At 41.8% G+C, this 23,047-nt stretch overlaps 2 long non-coding RNA genes across 2 annotated transcripts; both read left to right on the top strand.

Moving 5' to 3' along the window:
• The first annotated feature begins 13,345 nt into the window (after positions 1 to 13,345).
• Positions 13,346 to 14,503, top strand: LOC122040225. The gene is made up of 3 exons (XR_006128557.1): positions 13,346 to 13,722; positions 13,852 to 14,109; positions 14,451 to 14,503. It is a non-coding gene; the product is annotated as an uncharacterized LOC122040225 (long non-coding RNA).
• A 6,224-nt stretch (positions 14,504 to 20,727) lies between these two features.
• On the top strand, positions 20,728 to 21,658 carry LOC122040226. Its single transcript, XR_006128558.1, has 3 exons — positions 20,728 to 20,899; positions 21,029 to 21,286; positions 21,628 to 21,658. It is a non-coding gene; the product is annotated as an uncharacterized LOC122040226 (long non-coding RNA).
• Positions 21,659 to 23,047: the final 1,389 nt, after the last annotated feature.

Below are 23,047 nucleotides of genomic sequence, written 5' to 3' on the forward strand. Positions count from 1 at the left end.
TAATTTAAGTTATACTCATTTAGCATAGTTCTAGCGGCTTCTTGCAAGGTTCTATTTTTATGTTCCACTAGACCGTTTTGTTGGGGGGTTCTAGGACATGAAAATTCATGTTGATATCCATTGATTTTACAAAATTGAGTAAACCTATGATTTTCAAATCCCCCCCCCCCCCATGATCACTTCTTATTCTTTTAATTTTAGTATCTTTTTCATTTTCTGTTAACTTGCAAAAATTACTAAATTCTTCAAAAGTTTCATCTTTTGTTTTTAGAAATTTTACCCAGGTGAACCTAGAGTAGTTATCAATTATAACTAAGCAATATTGGTTCTTGCTTAGTGACTTGGCTCCATGTGAATCAAATAGGTCAAGGTGAAGGAGCTCAAGTAACGAGTTGGTTCTTTCTAGATTAGTTGATTTGTGGGTTGACTTGGTTTGTTTTCCTAGTTGACAAGCATTACAGATTGAGTTTTCAATAAATTTTAATTTGGGCAAACCTTTAACTAGGCCATTTTGACTCATTTTTGAAGTGAGTCTGGTGTGAGTGTGACCCAATCTTTTGTGCCACAACTCAGTTTCCTCTTCTTGTGTTAGAAAACACTTTATTGAGGAAGTGGGTAGATCAATTAAGTACATATTATTTTTCCTAAGCCCCTTAAGTGTGATTTCAGGGTTTTGAATATTTTTAACTAAACAACTAGATTTGTCAAAGGTAACTAAGTATCCACTATCATATAATTGGCTTATACTTAGAAGATTAAAATTGAAGTTTTCAACTAATAGAACTTTTCGAATAATAAAATCGGAACTAAGTTCAATGTTACCTCTTCTGATTACCTTAAGTTTGTCGTCGTTGTCGAATGCAACAGACCCTAAATTCTTTAGTTTGAGCTTTGTGAACTTTAGTTTATCTCCAGTCATGTGTCTGGAGCATCACCTATCTAACATCCACTGGTCCAATTCTTTATGTTCCTACACATAAATTGTTTGAATTTGACTCTATTTGATGAAAAGTAAGTGAAGTGATTAACTTTGAGTTTGTATTCATTGAAACACAGGTTTAACTTTAGGTCAATTTAATTTGAAAAACAATTAAGTTTAATTAGTTAATTAAGTTTGAAAAAATAATTTAAGTTAATTAATTTTGAAAAAAAAATAGTTAATTAATTTTTAAAAATGATAAGTTAACTTGATTAATTTTGAAAAATGATAATTTAAGTTGATTAATTTTGAAAAACTAGTTTTAAGTTAATTAATTTTGAAAAACTAATTTTAAGTTAATTAATTTTGAAAAAAAAAATTTAAGTTAATTAATTTTAAGTTGATTAAGTTTGAAAAAATAATTTTAAGTTAATTAAGTTTGAAAAATAATTTTAAGTTAATTAATTTTAAAATAATAATTTAAGTTAATTAATTTTAAAATAATAATTTAAGTTAATTATTTTTTAAAAAAAAATTAAAAAAAATTTGATTATGAATTTAGTTTTGAATTAATTTTAATTACTTAGTCATCTCACCAGATCTAAATTTTCAATCAGGGAATCCTATAATTTTGTGAGATGAATTAGTTTTAATTTAAGGATTTTGTTTAACTTTGTGTTAGATTTAAGTTTAGTTTTGGGTTCAACAAGCAGGCATTCTTTGGATAAACTTCTGGGCTATGGTGAGTCACAAGGACATCATTAAAGTAAACATGCCTTCGAGGTTTTCCAAATAGTCTTGCCCATTGAACTTAGTACAAAACTTTGGTCTAACTGGTTAGGATCCATAAAGGGTAGCTTCGGTCAGTTGCACTTAGCCAAATGCACCAGGTCGAAGTCATATCTTCTTAAACATGCGATGACTAAGTTTCCCCAACGTACTATCATCTAATATTTCACCAGTACCGTGGGTCAAGCTAAACCTAGCCCATTTTAATCTAACCCTATTTACCCTGCCGGGTAGGTAAAGTTTGGTTACCCTGTCGGGTAGATTAAGTTCGGTTACCCTGTCGGGTAGTTTAGTTGGGGGTGCCAGCTATTCTGGATCCTCCTTCTATTTTTATTTGATTTAAGTTGAATTTTATTTTTAATTTTGAATTAATTTCAAATTTTGAGTTTTTAATTTCGAATTTTTAATTGAATTTTGAATTTTTTAATTTCAAATTTTTAATTGAATTTTGAATTTAATTTTGAATTTTTTAATTTTTAATTTTTAATTTTTAACTTAATTTCGAATTTTTAAATTTAATTTTGAATTTTGAATTTTTGATTATGTTCGTTTTATTAATATCGTTTTACTTTTTGCTCCCCCTGGATCATAGCCTCGATATGATCTATCGAGGTAGTATATTTGATCCTTCGGGATCCAATATTGGCCAAGTCCAACTTGATTAATCAATTCGGACTTGGAGACCCATGCTTGGACTGTTTTTCTATTTGCTCTTTGTACAAGAGATAAATAAAATTTATATTTTTTCTTTGGTTTAAATCCTAGACCAGTTCTATTGTAAACGGCTCTTTGTGTCCCAAGAATTAGGTCAAGATTCTTGGAACCTAAAGAAAACCGTTCTAGTGTTTTCTCCAGATCCTTGACTTGAGTTTTCAGGCTGGAATTCTCTTCTTCAAGTTTGTGGACTTGAGTTGAGTTTTCAGTCTGAACTGGTTCAGTCAAAGATTCGGAGTTAGTCACTTCTTTAAGGACTTCTACTTCCTTTAGAAGTGACTTGACTCTTAGGTTTGATTTAGCTAATTTCCGTAACAAATAATTAACTAAATTATTAAGTCGAGAGATACTTACAGAGGGATCGGGCCCTTCGAAAACGGATACGGATCCGTGGCTTCGCTCGGACTCGGCCTCCGACTCGCTCTCGCTCTCGGAGAGGTTGATCTGGTCCTGGGCCATCAGCGCAAGTAAACTTGTGAGATCTCGGAAAATTTAATTAATAGGGTTATTTGGAAAATAGCCTTATAGAATTTTTCCGAAATTTTTAGAAATTTTCTGGGAATTTTTCGGAGCTCGAACGGAGGGTTTTGAGGGGATCAAATTTGGGCGCGGATAAAGCCTGTTTAGGATACCTATTTAAGTGAGGAAATGTTTATTATATAAATTACTTTTTCCTTTTTCTTTTATTCTCTTCCCAAAGCGTCGTTTCCCCCAAACCCGAGCCTTCTCCCCTCTCTGCCCCGATCCCCTCTGCTCACTCTGCCTCTCTCTCTCGCGGACGAATCGGAGGCGACGGGAGCGGAGCTTCTCCTTTGGCGATCATCCTCGTTCGCCGGAGCTTGCTGGAGCACGGCGGAGCCTAGATCTTCTTCGGCCGAGGGGTTCTGTCCGGTGAGTTATGCGGCCGAGTGTCGACAGCGAGGCAGCTAGGGCACGACAGGTGCTCGATCCGTGTCATCTCTAGCCTATCGACCCTTCGTTCTTCCCCCACGAGTTGTTCACAAAGCAGTCCGCGTCTCCTTTCTTGCCGGATTTGGATCGAACAACGCCACCGAACAGCGATCCTTAAGGTAAGGTGTCGCAGGATTTCCGATTGATTGGGATCTGTAGATTTAATGATCTTGTTGAATTGTTCTTCCTTGTGATGACCTTTCTATTCTTGATTAGAGAAGGCATCGGATTGTTGTGGATTCTTCTTATTGCCGATCACTGCTTTCTTCTTTCTTGAAACTGTGGAGGTGTCGGAGTAAGGTAGAATCTAGGTATGTTGCCTGATTTGTGATCTTCACTATTTGATCTCTTCTCTTGATCGGATTGATTCCAGTGAGGTGAGGTGAGGTTCTGTTCTTGCTGTGGAGTTGTTCTTGGTTCCGGTAACTCTCCAACAGCAGCTACCTTTCCTGGCAGCAACATACTTGTGCTGTGGATCAATGGATTAGGTCTGTGAGGTTCTATGGCTTTCTTGGTTTCGACAGCACCCAACCAGTAGCTCCTCTGGTTTCAGCAATCAACACTGACTGTTAATTGAGGTTCTTATCTAATCCAGCAGCTGTTCTGGTTCTAGCATCAAGAACAGTTGAGATCCAGGTATGTTGTGAGGTAATTTGATTATATTTGTTGTAGGTGAATTATTCTAGATGAATCAGGTTAAGTGTGATTGTTTAGTTGAATTTTGGTTGGAACATGTTGTAAATTATGTTTCGAATTTGGATATTTGTTAGATCATGTGTTAGATGATTAGGTATGATCTTGATACCTATTGATAATTAATCATCATTAAGTTGTGTAGATTAATTAGGTTATGTGGATTTAGGTTTTGGATTTCTATCTAAAGGGTTGTTTGGGGTTAAGGTAATTAACCCTAATTAACCGTTAGAAAGGTTGAGGGATATGATTTAGGGTTTATCCCTAAATTTCTATCTAGGATTTATTTAGCTATTTGTTTGTATTCTAGCTAAATAAAAGTAAATGCATTTGTTTACACAGGACTCTGATTCGAGACGGGCGTCTCGACTTCGGATTTGGATTGACTGTACCTTCTATTGGAGGCGGGTACCCTTTGACTTATCTCTTGATAGTGTCTTTTGATATGTGCAGTTTATATATACTTACTAGTGATTGGTAGATTTAGCACTTCCCTGGTTATAGGTTATTCGATACCTGTAGACGGTTACTAGTGATTGGTAGTTCAACACTTCCCCTGGATTTAGGTTTGGTTGCTACTTGATACATGCTTCTACTGTTATCTGCTATACATTAGGCTAGTATACCTTTACTTCTTACCATGTGTATATATGTTCATGGATATGGATATTTATAGTGCTTTACTATACTGGATTAGTTGTTATACATATTGGATATGTGATGTTGGATTCATATTGCTTATATCGTTGTTATATATGTGTTCTTGGATTTATGCTGCTTCTATCAGGGTTATTTATGTGTGTACCTTTTGACACACATATATATGGAGGAGAATATGTTCAGGTATGACATATTGTAGCCGCACGCATCATATCGCATGATTGCATGCTGGGCGATTGACGACTCCATTATTGTTGAGCTCGTCGGCCGGCTACATGAGGGCCTGCACACAGCGTGACCACTGCATGGGTAGTGGCACAGCACTCAGGGTGTGTATGGCAGGTTGCTCGGTGGTGCACCGCCGGGGTGCTCATGGGTAGCACGATACAGCGGGGTTGCAGCCGGGATCCCTCCCCGTCATCGCGTACCGAGAGTTGAGAGCATTGCGCTCCCTCACTATGTTTGAGGTAGGAGGATAGGTGTACTTCGACAGCATCCCGTCCACTCGGTCACTCTTCAGGGGTAGTGACGGCAGAGTGCACGGTGTCACAGCCCTACCCACGCGGTCTCACCATTGTGTGTGAGATTCTGACTGGCTTCAAGGGTGACCATGTCATATTGCATCATATGCACAGATTGCATTTATTGTGATTGTTGCATATTGGATGGTGCACTTGGGTGATTGCATATGATTGACATGCATACAGGATACATGCGTATTTGCTCTGACTATCTTTATCTGTGTATGTCCACAGTCATTCGCCCAAGCCTCGCAGGTGAGTACAGTTTATTTCAGTTATGCATTTTCTTATTATTCTTGCTATAGACTGTACTTTATGCTTATTGCTGATTATTACAGTTTATTTCAGCTATGCATATCTGTTATACTGTTAGGAGACTGTACCGTAGGTTATACCGTTAGAAGACTGTACTGTAGGCTCTATGGTTTAGTGTACTGTACCATAGGATGTTACTGGTGGATATATATTGCTGTACATATCTATTGGATTACCTGCTGAGTTCTTTGAACTCACCCTGTTGTTACTATTTTTCAGGTTGAGGCCGTCAGGTGAGATTCCAGTCGCTAGCCCCTTTGTCGCGAGAATTTCTAGATATCGTTTTCTATATTCGCTTTTATACGTATACTTGTGATGTGGGTTTGTATTGTGGACTTTATATCGACCACTTAGGTTTACTACTTTTGGTTTTTCCGCTGCGGATATATTTTCATTACTTCGTGGATTTTGTTTTTCTTCGTTGTAGTGGAGTAGGATGTGTACGTATATCTTCGTTGATTTCTATATCATCTTTTCTTTATATAACTGCGTAGATTGTTCATATTATATCTGTGTAGAAATGTTGAATATAACTGCGTGGATTGTTTACTATTTGTGTGTATTGTTCCGGCCGAGTGTGGCCGAGGTATAGATATATGTATACTGAGATTCATATTGTCCGCCGTACAGGGGAGATGCTGCCGAAATTTCTTCGGACAGGGACTACCTGGGGCGTGACAAAACTCGTCTGATCGAGTTCGTCCTCGTCGTCTTCTGAGGAAGATTCATCCCGTCGCCTTCAGGGCCTTCTTCATTCTCTGCTTCTTTGCTTCCTTTTGGTTAGGGCAGTTGGCCTTGATATGCCCCTTCTGGTTGCATCCGTAGCAGATCACTTCAAATTTTACCTTAGAATTCGGTTGGGCCTCCTTGGATTGGACTACCTTCTTTAGGTCTCTTTTGTTGAAGTCTTTCTTCTTCTTATAGAGTCTCTTTACAAGGTTCATGAGTTCAATGGTTAGTTCATTGTCTTCTTCATCTGAGTCGATTTCTGCTTCCGACTCCTGTTCGTTTCTTTGTCGTGATCTTGATTCGCGAGCTCCACCGGTACCTGCAAGCAAAGCAATTCCTTTCTCGAAAGGTTGTGTATTAGTCAGCTCATGAAGTTCGAATTCTGAAAATAGCTCGTCTAATCTAATTGAAGATAAATCTTTGGAGACTTTGTAGGCATCTACCATTGATGCCCACAATGTACTCCTAGGAAAAGAGTTGAGTGCATACCTTATGATGTCCCTATTCTCGACCTTTTGACCGATTGCGTGGAGGGAGTTGAGGATGTCTTGTATCCGTGCATGGAGTTGACAAGCCGTCTCATCTTCCTGCATTTTTAGGTTATATAATTTATTAAGCAAGAAGTCACGTTTACTTACTTTTGTGTCGGAGGTTCCCTCGTGGAGTTCGATCAGCTTCTCCCAGAGCTCTTTTGCTGATGTGAACGGACCAACTCTATTGAACTCCTCCTTGGTCAGTCCACAATGGAGGGTGCAGGTCGCTTTGGCATCAGCTTCCACCATCTTGATTATGGTTGGTTCCCATTTTTCGCAGGATGTCGGTTTGCCGTCTTCGTCGGATGGGAGTTGTAGTCCTGTCTTCATGATCATCCATGTCTCAAACTGGGTTTTGAGGAATGTTTCCATTCGCCCCTTCCAGTACCCGAAGTCTTCTCTGGTGAAGAGCGGGGGACGAACAGTGCTATAACCCTCTTGATCGGCCATTTGAAATTCTGCACGACAAAAAGAACAAAAATCTGTTCCAAGACTAAGTCTTGGATTAGTAGTGCGGGAATAATTAAAAAAAATAGACTCGAGTGGTGTTGCACCAACTTCGAACAAAAACTAAATTGAGAAAAGAATTAGAATATAGCTACAAAACTAAATTCTAATTGACTCCGAAAAAATCTGAAAATACCACTAAAATTGTTTTGAATGGTGGTTGCACCGATTCAAAATGACCCCGCTCTGATACCAATTGTTGGATCGAGAAGCGCTAGAGGGGGGTGAATAGCGCTCGTGGCTTTTACTTTTCGAATTCGTAAATCGTACAAAAAAATAACAGAGTAATAAGCAGCGGAAAATTAGAACAAACACACAGACACGAAGGAATTTACTTCGTTCGGAGCCTGTGACGACTCCTACTCGAAGGCCCGCGATCCTTGATCGCTTTCCGTGGGTAACAACTATAAGCTCGAATAGAGTACAAATATTACAATTAAGTACAATTGAAAAAGACAATCATACCGACAACAGTATAGTAATCTGAAGATTCGGAGCTCCGGGTCATCGCTGTCAAGTCGCAGCACTTCCGGGTCGTCTTGTTAGCAGCTAGTTGCAAAGGGGTCGCTTAGAATTGGTTGATTGAAGGTGCTGCTCGAAATCCCCTTTTAAACAGTGCTCAAGGCACCCTAAAGCCCATCCAAGGCGCCTTAAGCTAGCCGAGTCGCCCGCGTGGATCAAGCTTGAACTGGTCGTGACTTATCTCTTCAAGGCGCCTTCTGTGCTCTCCAAGGCGCCTTCATCCGCCAGTCCAAGGTGCCTTGAGCTTCCTCCAAGGTGCCTTCAAGCTTGCTTCGCAGCTAGCTCCAGCTTTGCACCCGAGGCGCCTCCAAGCCCCATGGAGGTGCCTCGGATACTGTTCATCCGAGGTGTACTTTGTGTTTTTGGTACCTGCAAACATGTTAGTCCCAAAATACCTACAACACAAAGTTAGTACACAATAATAGTATGAATATGAAAGTTTGACAATCTCCGGACTGTCCGGGTCTGACTTCGGATTTTCGACGGAAACCCTAGGTCGACCCGACGCCTATTGTTCCCTCTACGGGGAACGCGTCCTCACCTACTCCACTCAGGAGATTTACCTGTTGCCAGTGTGATCCTCTAGACCGACTAGACTTTTACTCGGCGCTCGATGCTTCCAGACTTTCTGTTGGACTTCCGCTTCCCGGCTGACCCAGTCTTTCACCTGGTTCGCGACACCAGGACTTTCCACCTAGGGTTACCCCCCTAGGACTTTTGCCTGAAGCACTCGACCCACCAAGACTTTCCGCATAGGGTTACCGCTTCCTATGACCTAGGGTTACTACCCCCTAGGGTTTTCACCTTGCCTAACCACAGTTAGGGCTTTTGCCTAAGTACGCTTAGGACTTTCCTGCAATCTCATTCAGACTGTTAGATCGCCACACACCTTAACTTTGAATCCTTTGTCATTATTAAAACTCAGGTTCTATCGTTGGATGTTTCCGCACCAACACTAGAGATTATATGCTAGTTTACCAAGCAGACGATTTGCTCCCTGTAGATTACACAGATTCAGACTTCCAATCAAATAGGGACAATAGTAAGTCTACATCAGGCTATGTGTTTACTTTAGGAGGTGGAGCCATTGCATGGAGGAGTGTTGAGCAGAAATGCGTTTCAGACTCAACCATGGAAGCTAAGTATGTGTCAGCCTCTGAGGCAGCCAAAGAAGCTATATGACTCAGGAACTTCCTAATGGACTTAGATATGATTCTTGGTTTGCCCAAAATCATCACAATTTATTGTGATAATAGCGGTGCAGTTGTAAACTCGAAGGAACCACGAGCCCATAAGGCAAGTAAACATATAGAGCGCAAGTATCACCTGATACGAGACATCATCAAGCGAGGAGAAGTTGTCGTCGCCAAGATTGCATCTGCAGATAACTTGGCAGATCCTTTCACTAAGGCCCTTATGACGAAAGCTTTTGATTGGCATGTGGAGGGTATGGGAATCAGATGTATGGCAGCAGATATGACAGCTTAGTCTTTTAGTATAAGTGAGAGATTGTTAGAATGTATACTAAAAGCCTAGCTTTTGTAAACATTTATTTTTGAAATAAAGAATCACTTTTGGTCAAATATATCTACATTTATGTTAAGTGTAGTTGTTCAATTAATTTATATCGTAGACAACATGGTGTGTGGTGTCACACACAGAAGATCATGTTATCAGTTCTTTATAAATTATAAACAGTTGCACACGGCTAAAATGGAAAGGAACAAACCGTTGGAATAGTTGTAGTGTAATTAGGTATTAGTTTATCTTGACTAATAAATTACACTAGTACACTCTAAGTGTATTGAGTAGGACCATTTAAGGCAAATTCTTTTTATAGTGACTTAATAAAAGAACGAGACCTTAGTTATTATGGAAGTGTGTGCTCTTAATCCTAATATAATAACAAGCACATATATTTAGTATTTATTTCTTTGACTTATCAAAGGGTGAGATTTAGCTCGATAAATCAATATGCCCGATAAGTTGGGAAATGATATTACTTATAGTGTGTGTTATTGATTATAGAAGGAAACTGTGTCCTAATTATCTATGTTGAGAATGTCCCCAAGAGAAGCTCATAAGGATTGTCATGTTAAACCATGCAGGTGGACTTAGTCCGACATGACAATAAACTTGAGTGGTACTACTCTTGGAGCTAGATATTAATTAAATAAGGTGTTAGTAACTCATTAAATTAATGGACATTCGATATCTTAAACACAGGGAGACTAACACACTTATGATAAGAAGGAGCCCATAATATAATTTGGGATTGGTGTGGTAGTGCAATAATAACTCTCTAGTGGAATGAGTTATTATTGATGAACTTGAATTGTGTGTTCGGGGCGAACATGGGATACTCGAGCTCATCGGGAGGTCAAAACCAATTTCTCCTCTAGGTCCCTGTCGTAGCCTCATTAATGCCTCAAATCCACTCATGAAAAGCCCATCTTGGTGTCCAAGAAGGGGCCATCCCATAGCTTGGTGACCAAGCCAAAGGGGTCGGCCATAATCTCCTTAAGGTGGCCAGCCACAAGCAATTTGAAGGGTGCTGGCCACATAATTCAAATCATAAGGGGTGTTTTGAATTTTTAAAATCTTCTCTTTGTAGATATCTACAAGTTTTAAAAGAGATATTTTAAAATTTAAAACTTTCCTTATTTGAATTAGGCCACATGGTTTAAAAGAGAATTTTAAAAACTTTTAAAACTTTCCTTATTTAACCATCCTCATGATTTTTTAAAAGAGAGTTTTAAATTTAAAACTTTCCTTTTTTTGTAACTATGTTAAAAAAAGGAAATTTTAGAAGAGAAGTTTTAAATTTTAAAACTTGGTTTTAATTTTTAAAACTTTCCTTTTTTAACATTCACATAAGGAAAGAGAGCTTATAAAATTTTATAAGAGGTTTTCTTCTTTTATAAAATTTTATAAAAAAATTTTCTTTCTTCTTTTAGGGGTCGGCCACCCTTGCTTGGTGCCCAAGCAAGGGGCCGACCAATCAATCAATTAAAAGGAGAACAAGAAAAATTAAAAGGGAAAAGGAAAAACAAGAAGAAGATTTTAATTTTTTGTAAAAATCTTTCCTTATTTGCCTTGGGCAAGTAATATAAAAGAAGGGGAGGAGAGGCCTCTTGGGAGATCAATTCTTATTCTCTTGTTGGTGCTCTCTATTGTGGTCGACCCTCTCTCCCTTCCCTTTCCCCTTGCTCTCTTTGATTCCTTGGTGGTGGTGGTGGCCGAATACTAGAAGGAGGAGGAACTTTTGGGTGGTGTTCATCTTGGAAGATCGTCGCCCACACGACGTCCAAGAGGAGACGAGGAATACGACAGAAGATCTCGAGGTTAGTAGCATACAAAGAAAAAGTATAACTAGTAATTGTTTTCTGCATCATGCTAGTTATTTTTCTTTGTATGAATTCCAAAAACAAGAGGCATTAGATTCTAGTTTTTCGAATTTGTAATTCGAGTTTATGTTTTTTTTTTATTTTTCAAATTTGTGATTCGATTATTCCTTTTAGTTAAACTTAGAGTTATATAAGGAAATTAAATATTAGCTTTCCTTAAAAGGCTTTGTTTAGGCGGTGGTGGATGATCCCATACCCAAGAAGGATTAGTGCCTCGTCATGCAGTCCTGAAAGCCAATTTTGGAAATTAATATTTAATTGAAGTTATAACATAGGTAGATTTAGATCAATAGTGTTAAGTTCTGCTTGTGATATATATCTCAACTATTAAGAACAGATAAGTTAAATTTGGAATCAATAATGTTAAGTTCCGTTTGTGATTCCTAATTTAACTTCTAAAGAACACAATAGGTTATTAGGAAAGGTTCGACATTTGTACAAAAATTTTTGTACAGTGGAACCGGTACGATCTTCCTAGGACTAACCAACAAAAAGTTCTAATGAATACTAGGCAGATAGAAAACCCTAGGGGGAGGTAATCCTAGGTCTTAGAGGGTGGTAAGACATCGGTTTTTGCTTAAAACTGTTGTTGTTCCACCGATGTCTATGAGGGTTTTTCTTGTAGTGACCCTAGGTTATGGAAAATACTAGGGGGAAGTAACCCTAGGTCCTAGGGGGTGGTAACCCTAGGTGGAAAGTCTTGGTGGGTCATGAACTTTGGGCAAAATCCTAGAGTCGGGGACTTTAGGTGAAAATCTTGGTGGTTGCGGACTAGGTGGAAGTCTGGACAGGTCGTGGACCGGATGTCTAACATGAAGACCTGAAGTCTCGGGCGCTGAGCAAAAGTCCAATCGGTCTGGAGGACTAGTCTAGCAACAGGTAACTTCTCTTAAGAGGAGTAGATGAGGACACGTTCCTCGTTGAGGAAACAGTAGGCGTCGGTTCGACCTATGGTTTCTGGAGGAAATCCGAAAGTCAGAACCGGACAGTCCGAAGGCTGTCAAAAGTTATTCTTTCATATTGCTTTAGCTGCTATTTGTCTAACTCTATTTTGCAGGAGACTAGCACTTTTTGCAGGGTTAGATTCGACCTTAATCGGTCAACCGAACGTCCGGATCGGTCTACCGAACACTCCAACAGAAGGATCAGATTTCTAGCAAACTGATCGAGTTCGACCAAGGGATCGGTCGACCAAATCTGGGGTTCAATTGACCAAACAATGGATAGACATTGATATGATTGAAGCTAAGTTGATCAAACCAAATGAGCTAGGGATTGGTCGATCGAACGAAGACTCTTATCCGAGCAGAAACATATGGACAAGAAGTTGGGCAAGTTCAGAGGGTTCGGTCGACCTAACACTTGGATCAGTCAACTGATCAGCTTCGAGTCAAAGATTGATCCCGAGATCAGTGGATCTGGATCAGGTCTGGCTTGGCTATAAAAGGAGAGTCAACCAGCAACTTCGAACAACTCACTTAGAACATTCTTCTTACATGCTCGCTGCTATGGAACAATTCAACAACGCCTAACTACTGTTCTGACAATTGACTATCAACTATTTACTCTTTGTTGTCAGTAAATCTTGTTTTCATTATTATACTTGTACTAGTCTTTGTAAAGTGTTTCCGAACTTATAGTGATTACCCAACGTAAGCGATCAACAATTACAGACCTTAGAGTAGAAGTCGCCACATGTTCTGAACCAAGTAACAAAAAGTGTTAGCGATTGTTCCCTTGTTTCTTTCTATCTTCCGCTGCATTTACTTTGTGTTTTCTGAAACGAGTGAAAAAGCCACGAGTGATATTCACCCCCTATCACGTCATCGATCCTACAATTGGTATAAGTGTGAGATCTCGGAAAATTTAAATAAATAGGGTTATTTCAGAAATAGCCTTATAGAATTTTTCCGGAATTTTTAGAAATTTTCTGGAAATTTTTCGGAGCTTGTACGGAGGATTTTGAGGGGATAGATCGATAAGTTCGGATAAAGCCTGTTTGGGATACCAATTTAAGTGAGAAAATGTTTTTATTATATAAATCCTTTTCCCTTTATTTCCTCCCCCAAATCGCCGATCCCGACCCGACCTTTCCCCTCTCTGCCGACGCGAACCTCCCTTCCTTCTCGGTTCTCTCTCGCGGACAAGCGACGGCGACGGGAGCAAGGGTCCAGCTCCGGCGATCGTCGATCTCGACCCAGGGGAGCAGTCGCTAGCGCAGATCCGGACGTGGGTGATTTTCTCCAGCCCTAGGTGAGAGCGCTGATCTTCTCTCGGCGTCGTCGGCGCAGATCGGAGCTCGGAGCATAAGGGTTCCGATTCTCTCCTCCTCTGGTTTCCTTCAATCTCCGATTTCTTTCTTCTCAGCCGAGTCTGCCGATCCTTTTCTTCCCCGATCGACATCACTGGATTGAGTCGTGCCGCCCGATCGCCGGCGTGGAAGAGCAATTAGGGCTTCAAAGGTAAGCCATCGAAACTCTTCTTTCCTCTTGATTCATGGTTGGGTTCTTGTTGATTCATGGGTTAGCGCTCTATTCTGGTGTTGTGTGATCCGTGATCTCCATTGATTGAACCCTTCTTGATCCGATCAGGAGGCGAGGTCCTGTTCTGTGAAGGCGATCTTGGATTCCCTCTGTGTCGCTGCTGATTGAGGTCTCGGGTGAATTGGGAAAGAACTCCAGCAGAGGTTGCTGTGAGTTTTCTGATCCAGCAAGGTGAAGATCTGTTTTGGTTCTTGCTGTGGTGTCTTTAGCTTCGGCAGACACCTCATCCAGCCAGCTCAGTTTGGATCGGCAGTCATCCATACCTCAGTGTACTTGATACAGCACCTAGTTCAGCTGGGAATTGAGGTATGTGTAGGGATTTTGATACATGTGTAGTGTTGATTTAGGGTTAGGTTTGAAATGAATTGTGGTTGGAACATGTTATAGATTATGTGTTAGATGATTAGGTATGATCTTGATACCTATTGATAATTAATTATCATTAGGTTGTGTAGATTAATTAGGTTATATGGATTTAGGTTTGATTTGCTAATCTAGTGGTTGATTAGGGATTAGGAAACTATCCTTAGTCAACCGTTAGAAAGGTTGTGGGATATGGTTTAGGGTTGTTCCTAAATTTCTACTTAAGCTTTATTTAGCTATTTGTTAGTATTCTAGCTAAATAAAAGGTAAATGTATTTACACAGGACTCTGATTCGAGACGAGCATCTCGATATTGGATTAGGACCGGATTGTACCTTCTATTCGAGGCGGGTACCCTTTGACTTATCTTTTGATACTGTCTTATGATATGTATAGTTTATATATAGTTGCTAGTGATAGGTGGTAGATTTATTTCTTCCCTGGTCTTAGCTAGTTGATACCTATCACATGCTTCATCTGTTAGTTGCCTTACTTCAGGATTGGATATTTACCTCTTGCCATGTATATATATGTTCATAGAGATGCATGTCTATAGTGCTCTACTCTACCGGATTAGTTGCTTTACATGTGGGATACATGCTCTTGGATTCATGATACTTACATCATTGTTATATGTGATATCTTTGAGTTTATGCTGTTTATATCATGGTTATATATATGCGTTTACCTTTTGGGCGCACACATATATGGAGGAGGCTATGTTCAGGTATGACATACTGTAGCATCATGCACCATCCTGCATGATTGCATGCTGGGCGATTGACGACTCCATTATTGTTGAGCTCGTCGGCCGGCTACACGGGCCTGCACACAACGTGACCACTGCATGGGTAGTGGCACAGCACCCAGGGTGTGTATGGCAGTTGCTCTGTAGGCGCTCCGCTGGTCCGCTCATGGGTAGTGTGACGCAGCGTGGTAGCGGACAGGGATCCCTCCCGTCATTGCGTATCGGGAGTTGAGAGCGTTCGCTCCCTCACTATGTTTGAGGTAGGAGGATAGGTGTACATCCCGTCCACTCGGTCACTCATCGGGGTAGTGACGACGAGTGCACGGTGTCACAGCCCTATCTTCTCGGTCTCGCCATCGCGTGTGAGACGGCTGACTGGCGTCAGGGGTGACCATGTCATATTGCATCATATGCACAGATTGCATTTATTGTGATTGTTGCATATTGGATGATGCACTTGGGTGACTGCATATGATTGACATACATACAGGATACATGCGTATTTGTTCTGACTATCTTTATCTGTGTATGTCCACAGTCATTCGCCCAAGCCTCGCAGGTGAGTACAGTTTATTTCAGTTATGCATTTCTTATTATTCTTGCTGTAAACTATATTACATGCTTCTGGTTACTCATTACAGTTTATTCAGCTATGCATACCTGTTATATTGTTAGGAGACTGTACTGTGGGTCCTATGGTTTAGGAGACTGTACCTTAGGATATTACTGGTTGTTATATGTTGCTGTACATATCTATTGGATTACCTGCTGAGTTCTTTGAACTCACCCCGTTGTTACTATTTTTTAGGTTGAGGCCGTCAGGAGATATTCCAGTCGCTAGCCCCATTATTGCGAGGATTTTCTTTGTCGGATTATATTTTGCTTTTGCATCTTATATACTTGTATTGTGGGTTTGTATTGTGGACTTTATATTGAACATTCGGGTTTGCTACTTTTGTTTTCCGCTGCGGTTGTATTTCCATTACTTCGTGGATTTGTTTCTTCGTTGTAGTGGAGTAGGCTGTTTACATATATCTTCGAGGTTCTATATCGTCTTTCTTTATTAAACTGCGTGGATTGATCATATATTATATCTGTGTGGAATGTTGATATAAACTGCGTGGTTTGTTTCTTATTTGTATTGTATTATTCCGGCCGTGTGTGGCCGAGGTATAGAGATATATGTATACTGAGCTTCATATTGTCCGCCGTACAGGGGAGATGCTGCCGAAATTTCTTCGGACAGGGACTACCTGGGGCGTGACAATTTTTGGTATCAGAGCTAGGCTCACGATACTTGCTCTTCGTTTTGGATTTTCAAGGTTTATCTGATACCAATTTATTTGGTATCAGAGCACAGTTTTGCGATATCTACTTGTCGGGCTTCGGATTTACGAGGCTTACTTTCGCGAGCGTATTTGTATATTTTCGGATTGTACGGATTTCCGTCGATTTTCTCGTTTCAGAATTCCGAGGTATTTTGACGAGGTTCTTTTTGGGGCTAAGCAGCGACAGGACATCTCCAGACGGTAAATAGGTAAGTGAGGTAATTTTTCAGTTCTTATTCCTGTAGTGATATTTGGGTAACATTTTGTTTACAGATATGACACATACACGTGTTCTAGTACTTAGACGTGGTCGCACACGTAAGAGGTCGATAGATTCTCTAGAGATAGAGTCTCTAGAGAGATCTGCTAGGGTCGAGCCTGCCCATTAGGGATAGACTCGTCAGGATATTATAGGCACGTCGGATTATAAGATCTTGACGGTTCCGACTTCAGAGGTATCTACATCGATTTACCACTAGTGGTATCACCTTCAGTATACCCGACACCCCATCTAGTCGTGCCTACTACTACGTACTTGAGGTACGAGATGAGGCAGGGATCTGGTGGGACACGTAGTGCTCGATTATAGGCGAGCATCATATTACTTGGGCGAGATTTAGGGAGACATTCGAGAGTCAGTATTCTCCCCGGGCGTATCAGATGACACGTCGGTAGGATTTTCTGAGTCTTCGGCAAAATGATCGCTCAGTTATGGAATCTAATGCCGAATTTAATCGGTTGGCCAGATTCTGTCCTGAGTTAGTTGCCGATGACAGATCTTGTATGCTTCAGTTCGTCCAGGGACTGGACGGGCATCTTCAGCTGAAGATGTCTGGTTTTGGTACTTCATCATACACCGAGACACTGGATAGAGCTCTCATGATTGAGTCTACTCATCGGAGAGTGAATGCGGACAAGAAGAGGAAGCAGACTGATCGGACTTCCGGACAGATCCAGCAGCCACATGCTATCGGACAGTAGCATAGCAGTCGCACTCAGACGGGTCAGAGCACTTCTGGGTCATCTGGCCGACGCCAGAAGTCAGGGCGATCAGGACGTTCTCGCTCTGCTCAGCAGAAGCGGAAACAGTCCACGGGTGACTCTTACTGCACCAGATGCGGAGCCCGAGATCACATCACCTCTGCGTGCGCCTTGGGACTGTCAGTTTGCTATTATTGCAAGCTGCCTGGGCACTTGAGCCGAGAGTGCATCTGGGATTTCTGTTCCGGGAGGCGGTTTGGTCAATCCGGGACCGAGGCGGGCCGGAAGCCCAATCTTCGCATCGTCGGCAGAGGACAACTCCCCTTGCAGCAGCTGCAGGAGCATTTCGGTATCCTTGTGGAGAACCCACGGTATTCCACCTTAGTGTTCTCGGTATTATTCGTCAAGAAGGAGGATGGTACTCGAGGTTGTGCATCGATTGAGACAACGAATGCGGTGACTATCGAAATAAGTACCCTTGCCGGATTGAGGATTTATTTGATCAGCTCAGAGATACATCAGTGTATTCTAAGATTGATCTACTATGCGGATATCATCGGTGAGAGTTAGAGATTCCGATATTCAGAAGACATGATTCGCACGAGATACGGACATTACGAGTTTTGGTAATGCCATTTGGGCTTACCAATGCTCAGCGGTATTTATGGATCGATGAACCGTATCTTTTGGAGTACCTAGATCAGTTTGTTATTGTGTTTATCGATGATATATTGATCTATTCGCGTTCAGGAGGATGCATCGCATCTTCGCATAGTCTTGGAGACTCTTCGACGACATCGTCTGTATGCAGCAAGTGTGCATTTTGGCTTCCCTCGGTTGGTTTTCTAGGACACGTGGTGTCTAGCCGAGGTATTTGTGGATCCTCGAAGATCGAGGCTATCACTAGCCAGCCGAAGTCGATCCAGGAGATCCGTAGTTTCTTGGACTTGGTGGATATTACCGACGATTCGTTGAGGGTTTCTCCGATTGCTATGCCGTTGACACGTCGACTAGGAAAGGCGTGAAGTTCACGTGGTCGAGGCTTGTGAGACCGACTTCGGAGTGAGCGGAGATTGGTATCGCACCGTTTTGGTTTTACCTTACGGTGATGACGGATTAAATACTTTACAGACGCATCTCTTCGGGCTTGGTATTTTGATGCTGACACGGTAGGGTAGTCTCCTATGCTTCTCGTCGGTTGAAGGAGCATGAGAAGAACTACCCAATACATGATTTAGAGCTAGTTGCTATTATCTTTGCTTTGAAGATTTGGCGACATCATCTTTATGGTATTACTTTTGAGGTTCTTACTGATCATAAGAGTCTCAAATATATTTTACCGAGGAACTCAATCTCCGACAGAGGAGATGGATGGAGTTCTGAAGGATTATGATTGTACTATTAGCTACCATCCGGGTAAAGCTAATGTGGTTCTTGATGCACTTGAAGTCCAGAGGGACTTTAGCTTGTCACCAAGTTTGATCACGGACTTGATTCGGGATTCTCCGAGTTGGGCCTTGAGAGCAGGGACAGACAGAGCAGGTATTCTTGTTACCATGATTGCTCGATCGTCGATCGGGATGAGGATTCGAGAGGCCCAGTAGGAGATCAAGATTCTGATTCATTGGCGACAGATAGCTTCGGACGTGACCGAGTTTACGAGATCTTGAGGTAGTATTTATTTCGAGGCGATTATGTGTACCTCGGTCTCACCGGTCATGGAGGAGTTACTTGAGGCTCATCGTTCTAGATTTGCTATCCACCGGTGGGACTCGTATGTATCGCGATTTGAGACGTTCCTATTGGTGGAGCGGCATGAAGAAAGACATCGCAGATTTTGTAGCTAGGTGTCTTGTTTGTCGGTGAAGGTGAGCACGAGAGACCTCTTGGTTTACTTGAGGATCCCTATTCCAGTGGAAGTGGAGCATATCACTATGGATTTTGTGGTAGGATTGCCTAGGACTCGGCGAGGTCATGATGCGATTTGGGTAATCGTTGACCGATTAACCAAATCCGCACACTTTTAGCGATCAGGAAGGCGATTCTGGATCGATTAGCTGAGTTGTCTTGTCGAGATTATCAGTTGCATGGAGTTCCGTTGAGCATTATATCGATAGAGACCCGCATTTCACGTCCGGTCGGCGACTGCGGCGGGCCTTGGGCACACCGTTTGATCGGCATTCCATCCGACGGATGGGCGATCGGGCGGACTATTCAGACATTGGAGGACTTGCTGAGGTCTTGTGTCATGGACTTCGGAGGTAGTTGGGAGGACCACCTGCCATTAGTGGAGTTCGCCTACAACAACAGCTATCATTCGGCTATCCAGATGGCACCGTTTGAGGCGTTGTATGGTAGGCCTTGTCGGACACCCGTCCTCCGGGAAGAGGTTGGGGAGGCTCGATTGGTAGGACCTCAGAGAGCTCAGCAGGATGCGGAGCTGGTTCGCACTATCAGACGGAGGATGTCAGAGGCCCAGGACCGCCAGAAAAGTTATGCTGATCAGAGACGGAGACCCCTGGAGTTCTCCATTGGTGATCATGTATTTCTTAGAGTTTCACCCACGAAAGGGGTGAAGAGATTTGGTCTCCGAGGTAAGCTAGCCCCCCGATATATTGGACCATTCCAGATCTTGGAGAGGATTGGAGCAGTGGCTTACCGTCTGGCGCTACCACCATCTCTAGCTGGCATTCATGATGTATTCCATGTATCTATGCTGAGGAGATACGTATCCGATCCAGCACATGTTCTGTCAGATGTATCTGTTCCTATTCAGCCTGATGTTACTTACGAGGAGGTTCCGGTGCGGATTCTGGACCACAGGGAGCGTCAGCTACGGAACAAGACTGTCCGACTGGTTAAAGTCGGATGGCAGCATCATTCTGACGAGGAGGCTACATGGGAGCACGAGGATACGATCCGAGCTCGATACCCTCATCTTTTTGCTTGAGGTATGTGGGTTAGAGTTCCTTTCAGTATTTATACCGTTTGGTTATATTCTAGTGTTTGCTGTTGGTTATAGCGAAATTTGGGGACCAAATTATTTTATTAGTAGGGGAGGATGTGAGATCTCGGAAAATTTAAATAAATAGGGTTATTTCAGAAATAGACTTATAGAATTTTTTCGGAATTTTTAGAAATTTTCTGGAAATTTTTCGGAGCTTGTACGGAGGATTTTGAGGGGATAGATCGATAAGTTCGGATAAAGCCTGTTTGGGATACCAATTTAAGTGAGAAAATGTTTTTATTATATAAATCCTTTTCCCTTTATTTCCTCCCCCAAATCGCTGATCCCGACCCGACCTTTCCCCTCTCTGCCGACGCGAACCTCCCTTCCTTCTCGGTTCTCTCTCGCGGACAAGCGACGGCGACGGGAGCAAGGGTCCAGCTCCGGCGATCGTCGATCTCGACCCAGGGGAGCAGTCGCTAGCGCAGATCCGGACGTGGGTGATTTTCTCCAGCCCTAGGTGAGAGCGCTGATCTTCTCTCGGCGTCGTTGGCGCAGATCGGAGCTCGGAGCATAAGGGTTCCGATTCTCTCCTCCTCTGGTTTCCTTCAATCTCCGATTTCTTTCTTCTCAGCCGAGTCTGCCGATCCTTTTCTTCCCCGATCGACATCACTGGATTGAGTCGTGCCGCCCGATCGCCGGCGTGGAAGAGCAATTAGGGCTTCAAAGGTAAGCCATCGAAACTCTTCTTTCCTCTTGATTCATGGTTGGGTTCTTGTTGATTCATGGGTTAGCGCTCTATTCTGGTGTTGTGTGATCCGTGATCTCCATTGATTGAACCCTTCTTGATCCGATCAGGAGGCGAGGTCCTGTTCTGTGAAGGCGATCTTGGATTCCCTCTGTGTCGCTGCTGATTGAGGTCTCGGGTGAATTGGGAAAGAACTCCAGCAGAGGTTGCTGTGAGTTTTCTGATCCAGCAAGGTGAAGATCTGTTTTGGTTCTTGCTGTGGTGTTTTTGGCTTCGGCAGACACCTCATCCAGCCAGCTCAGTTTGGATCGGCAGTCATCCATACCTCAGTGTACTTGATACAGCACCTAGTTCAGCTGGGAATTGAGGTATGTGTAGGGATTTTGATACATGTGTAGTGTTGATTTAGGGTTAGGTTTGAAATGAATTGTGGTTGGAACATGTTATAGATTATGTGTTAGATGATTAGGTATGATCTTGATACCTATTGATAATTAATTATCATTAGGTTGTGTAGATTAATTAGGTTATATGGATTTAGGTTTGATTTGCTAATCTAGTGGTTGATTAGGGATTAGGAAACTATCCTTAGTCAACCGTTAGAAAGGTTGTGGGATATGGTTTAGGGTTGTTCCTAAATTTCTACTTAAGCTTTATTTAGCTATTTGTTAGTATTCTAGCTAAATAAAAGGTAAATGTATTTACACAGGACTCTGATTCGAGACGAGCATCTCGATATTGGATTAGGACCGGATTGTACCTTCTATTCGAGGCGGGTACCCTTTGACTTATCTTTTGATACTGTCTTATGATATGTATAGTTTATATATAGTTGCTAGTGATAGGTGGTAGATTTATTTCTTCCCTGGTCTTAGCTAGTTGATACCTATCACATGCTTCATCTGTTAGTTGCCTTACTTCAGGATTGGATATTTACCTCTTGCCATGTATATATATGTTCATAGAGATGCATGTCTATAGTGCTCTACTCTACCGGATTAGTTGCTTTACATGTGGGATACATGCTCTTGGATTCATGATACTTACATCATTGTTATATGTGATATCTTTGAGTTTATGCTGTTTATATCATGGTTATATATATGCGTTTACCTTTTGGGCACCCGCATATATGGAGGAGGCTATGTTCGTGTATGTTGTTAGCATCATGCACCATCTGCATGATTGCATCTTGGGCGATTGACTCCATTATTGTTGAGCTCGTCGGTGGCTACGGCACTGCACACAACGTGACCCTTGCATGGGTAGTGGCACACACCAGTGTGTATGGCGGTTGCTCTGTGGCGCTCATACGCTCATGGGTAGTGTGGCTGCAGCGTGGCGGACAGGGATCCCTCCTCTTGCCTATGGAGTTGAGGCGTTACGCTCCCTCACTATGTTTGAGGTAGGAGGATAGGTGTACTCAAACGGCATCCGTCCACTCGGTCACTCATCGGGGTAGTGATGCAGAGTGGTGTCACAACCCTACCTACTCGGTCTCGCCATCGCGTGTGAGACGGCTGACTAGCGTCGGGGTGACCATGTCATATCGCATCATATGCACAGATTGCATTTATTGTGATTGTTGCATATTGGATGATGCACTTGGGTGATTGCATATGATTGACATGCATACGGGATACATGCGTGTTGTTCGACTATCTTTATCATGTATGTCCACGTCATTCGCCCAAGCCTCGCGGTGAGTCAGTTTATTTCGTTATGCATTTCTTATTATTCTTTGTAAATTGTATTACATGCTTACAGTTACTCATTACATTTATCTATGCATACCTATTATATTGTTAGGAGACTGTATTGTAGGTCCTATGGTTTAGGAGACTGTAGGAATATTTGGTAGTTATATGTTCTTGTACATTTATTGGATTTGTGAGTTCTTTGAACTCACCCGTTATTACTATTTTTCAGGTTGAGGCCGAGAGATTCCAGTCGCTAGCCCCATTATCGCGAGGATTTTCTTTGTCGGATTATATTTTGCTTTTGCATCTTATATACTTGTATTGTGGGTTTGTATTGTGGACTTTACATTGCACATTCGGGTTTGCTACTTTTGTTTTCCGCTGCGGTTGTATTTCCATTACTTCGTGGATTTGTTTCTTCGTTGTAGT

The sequence above is a fragment of the Zingiber officinale genome, chromosome 2A (genome assembly GCF_018446385.1).
Source record: "Zingiber officinale cultivar Zhangliang chromosome 2A, Zo_v1.1, whole genome shotgun sequence".
In the NCBI taxonomy this organism is placed as follows: Eukaryota; Viridiplantae; Streptophyta; class Magnoliopsida; order Zingiberales; family Zingiberaceae; genus Zingiber; species Zingiber officinale.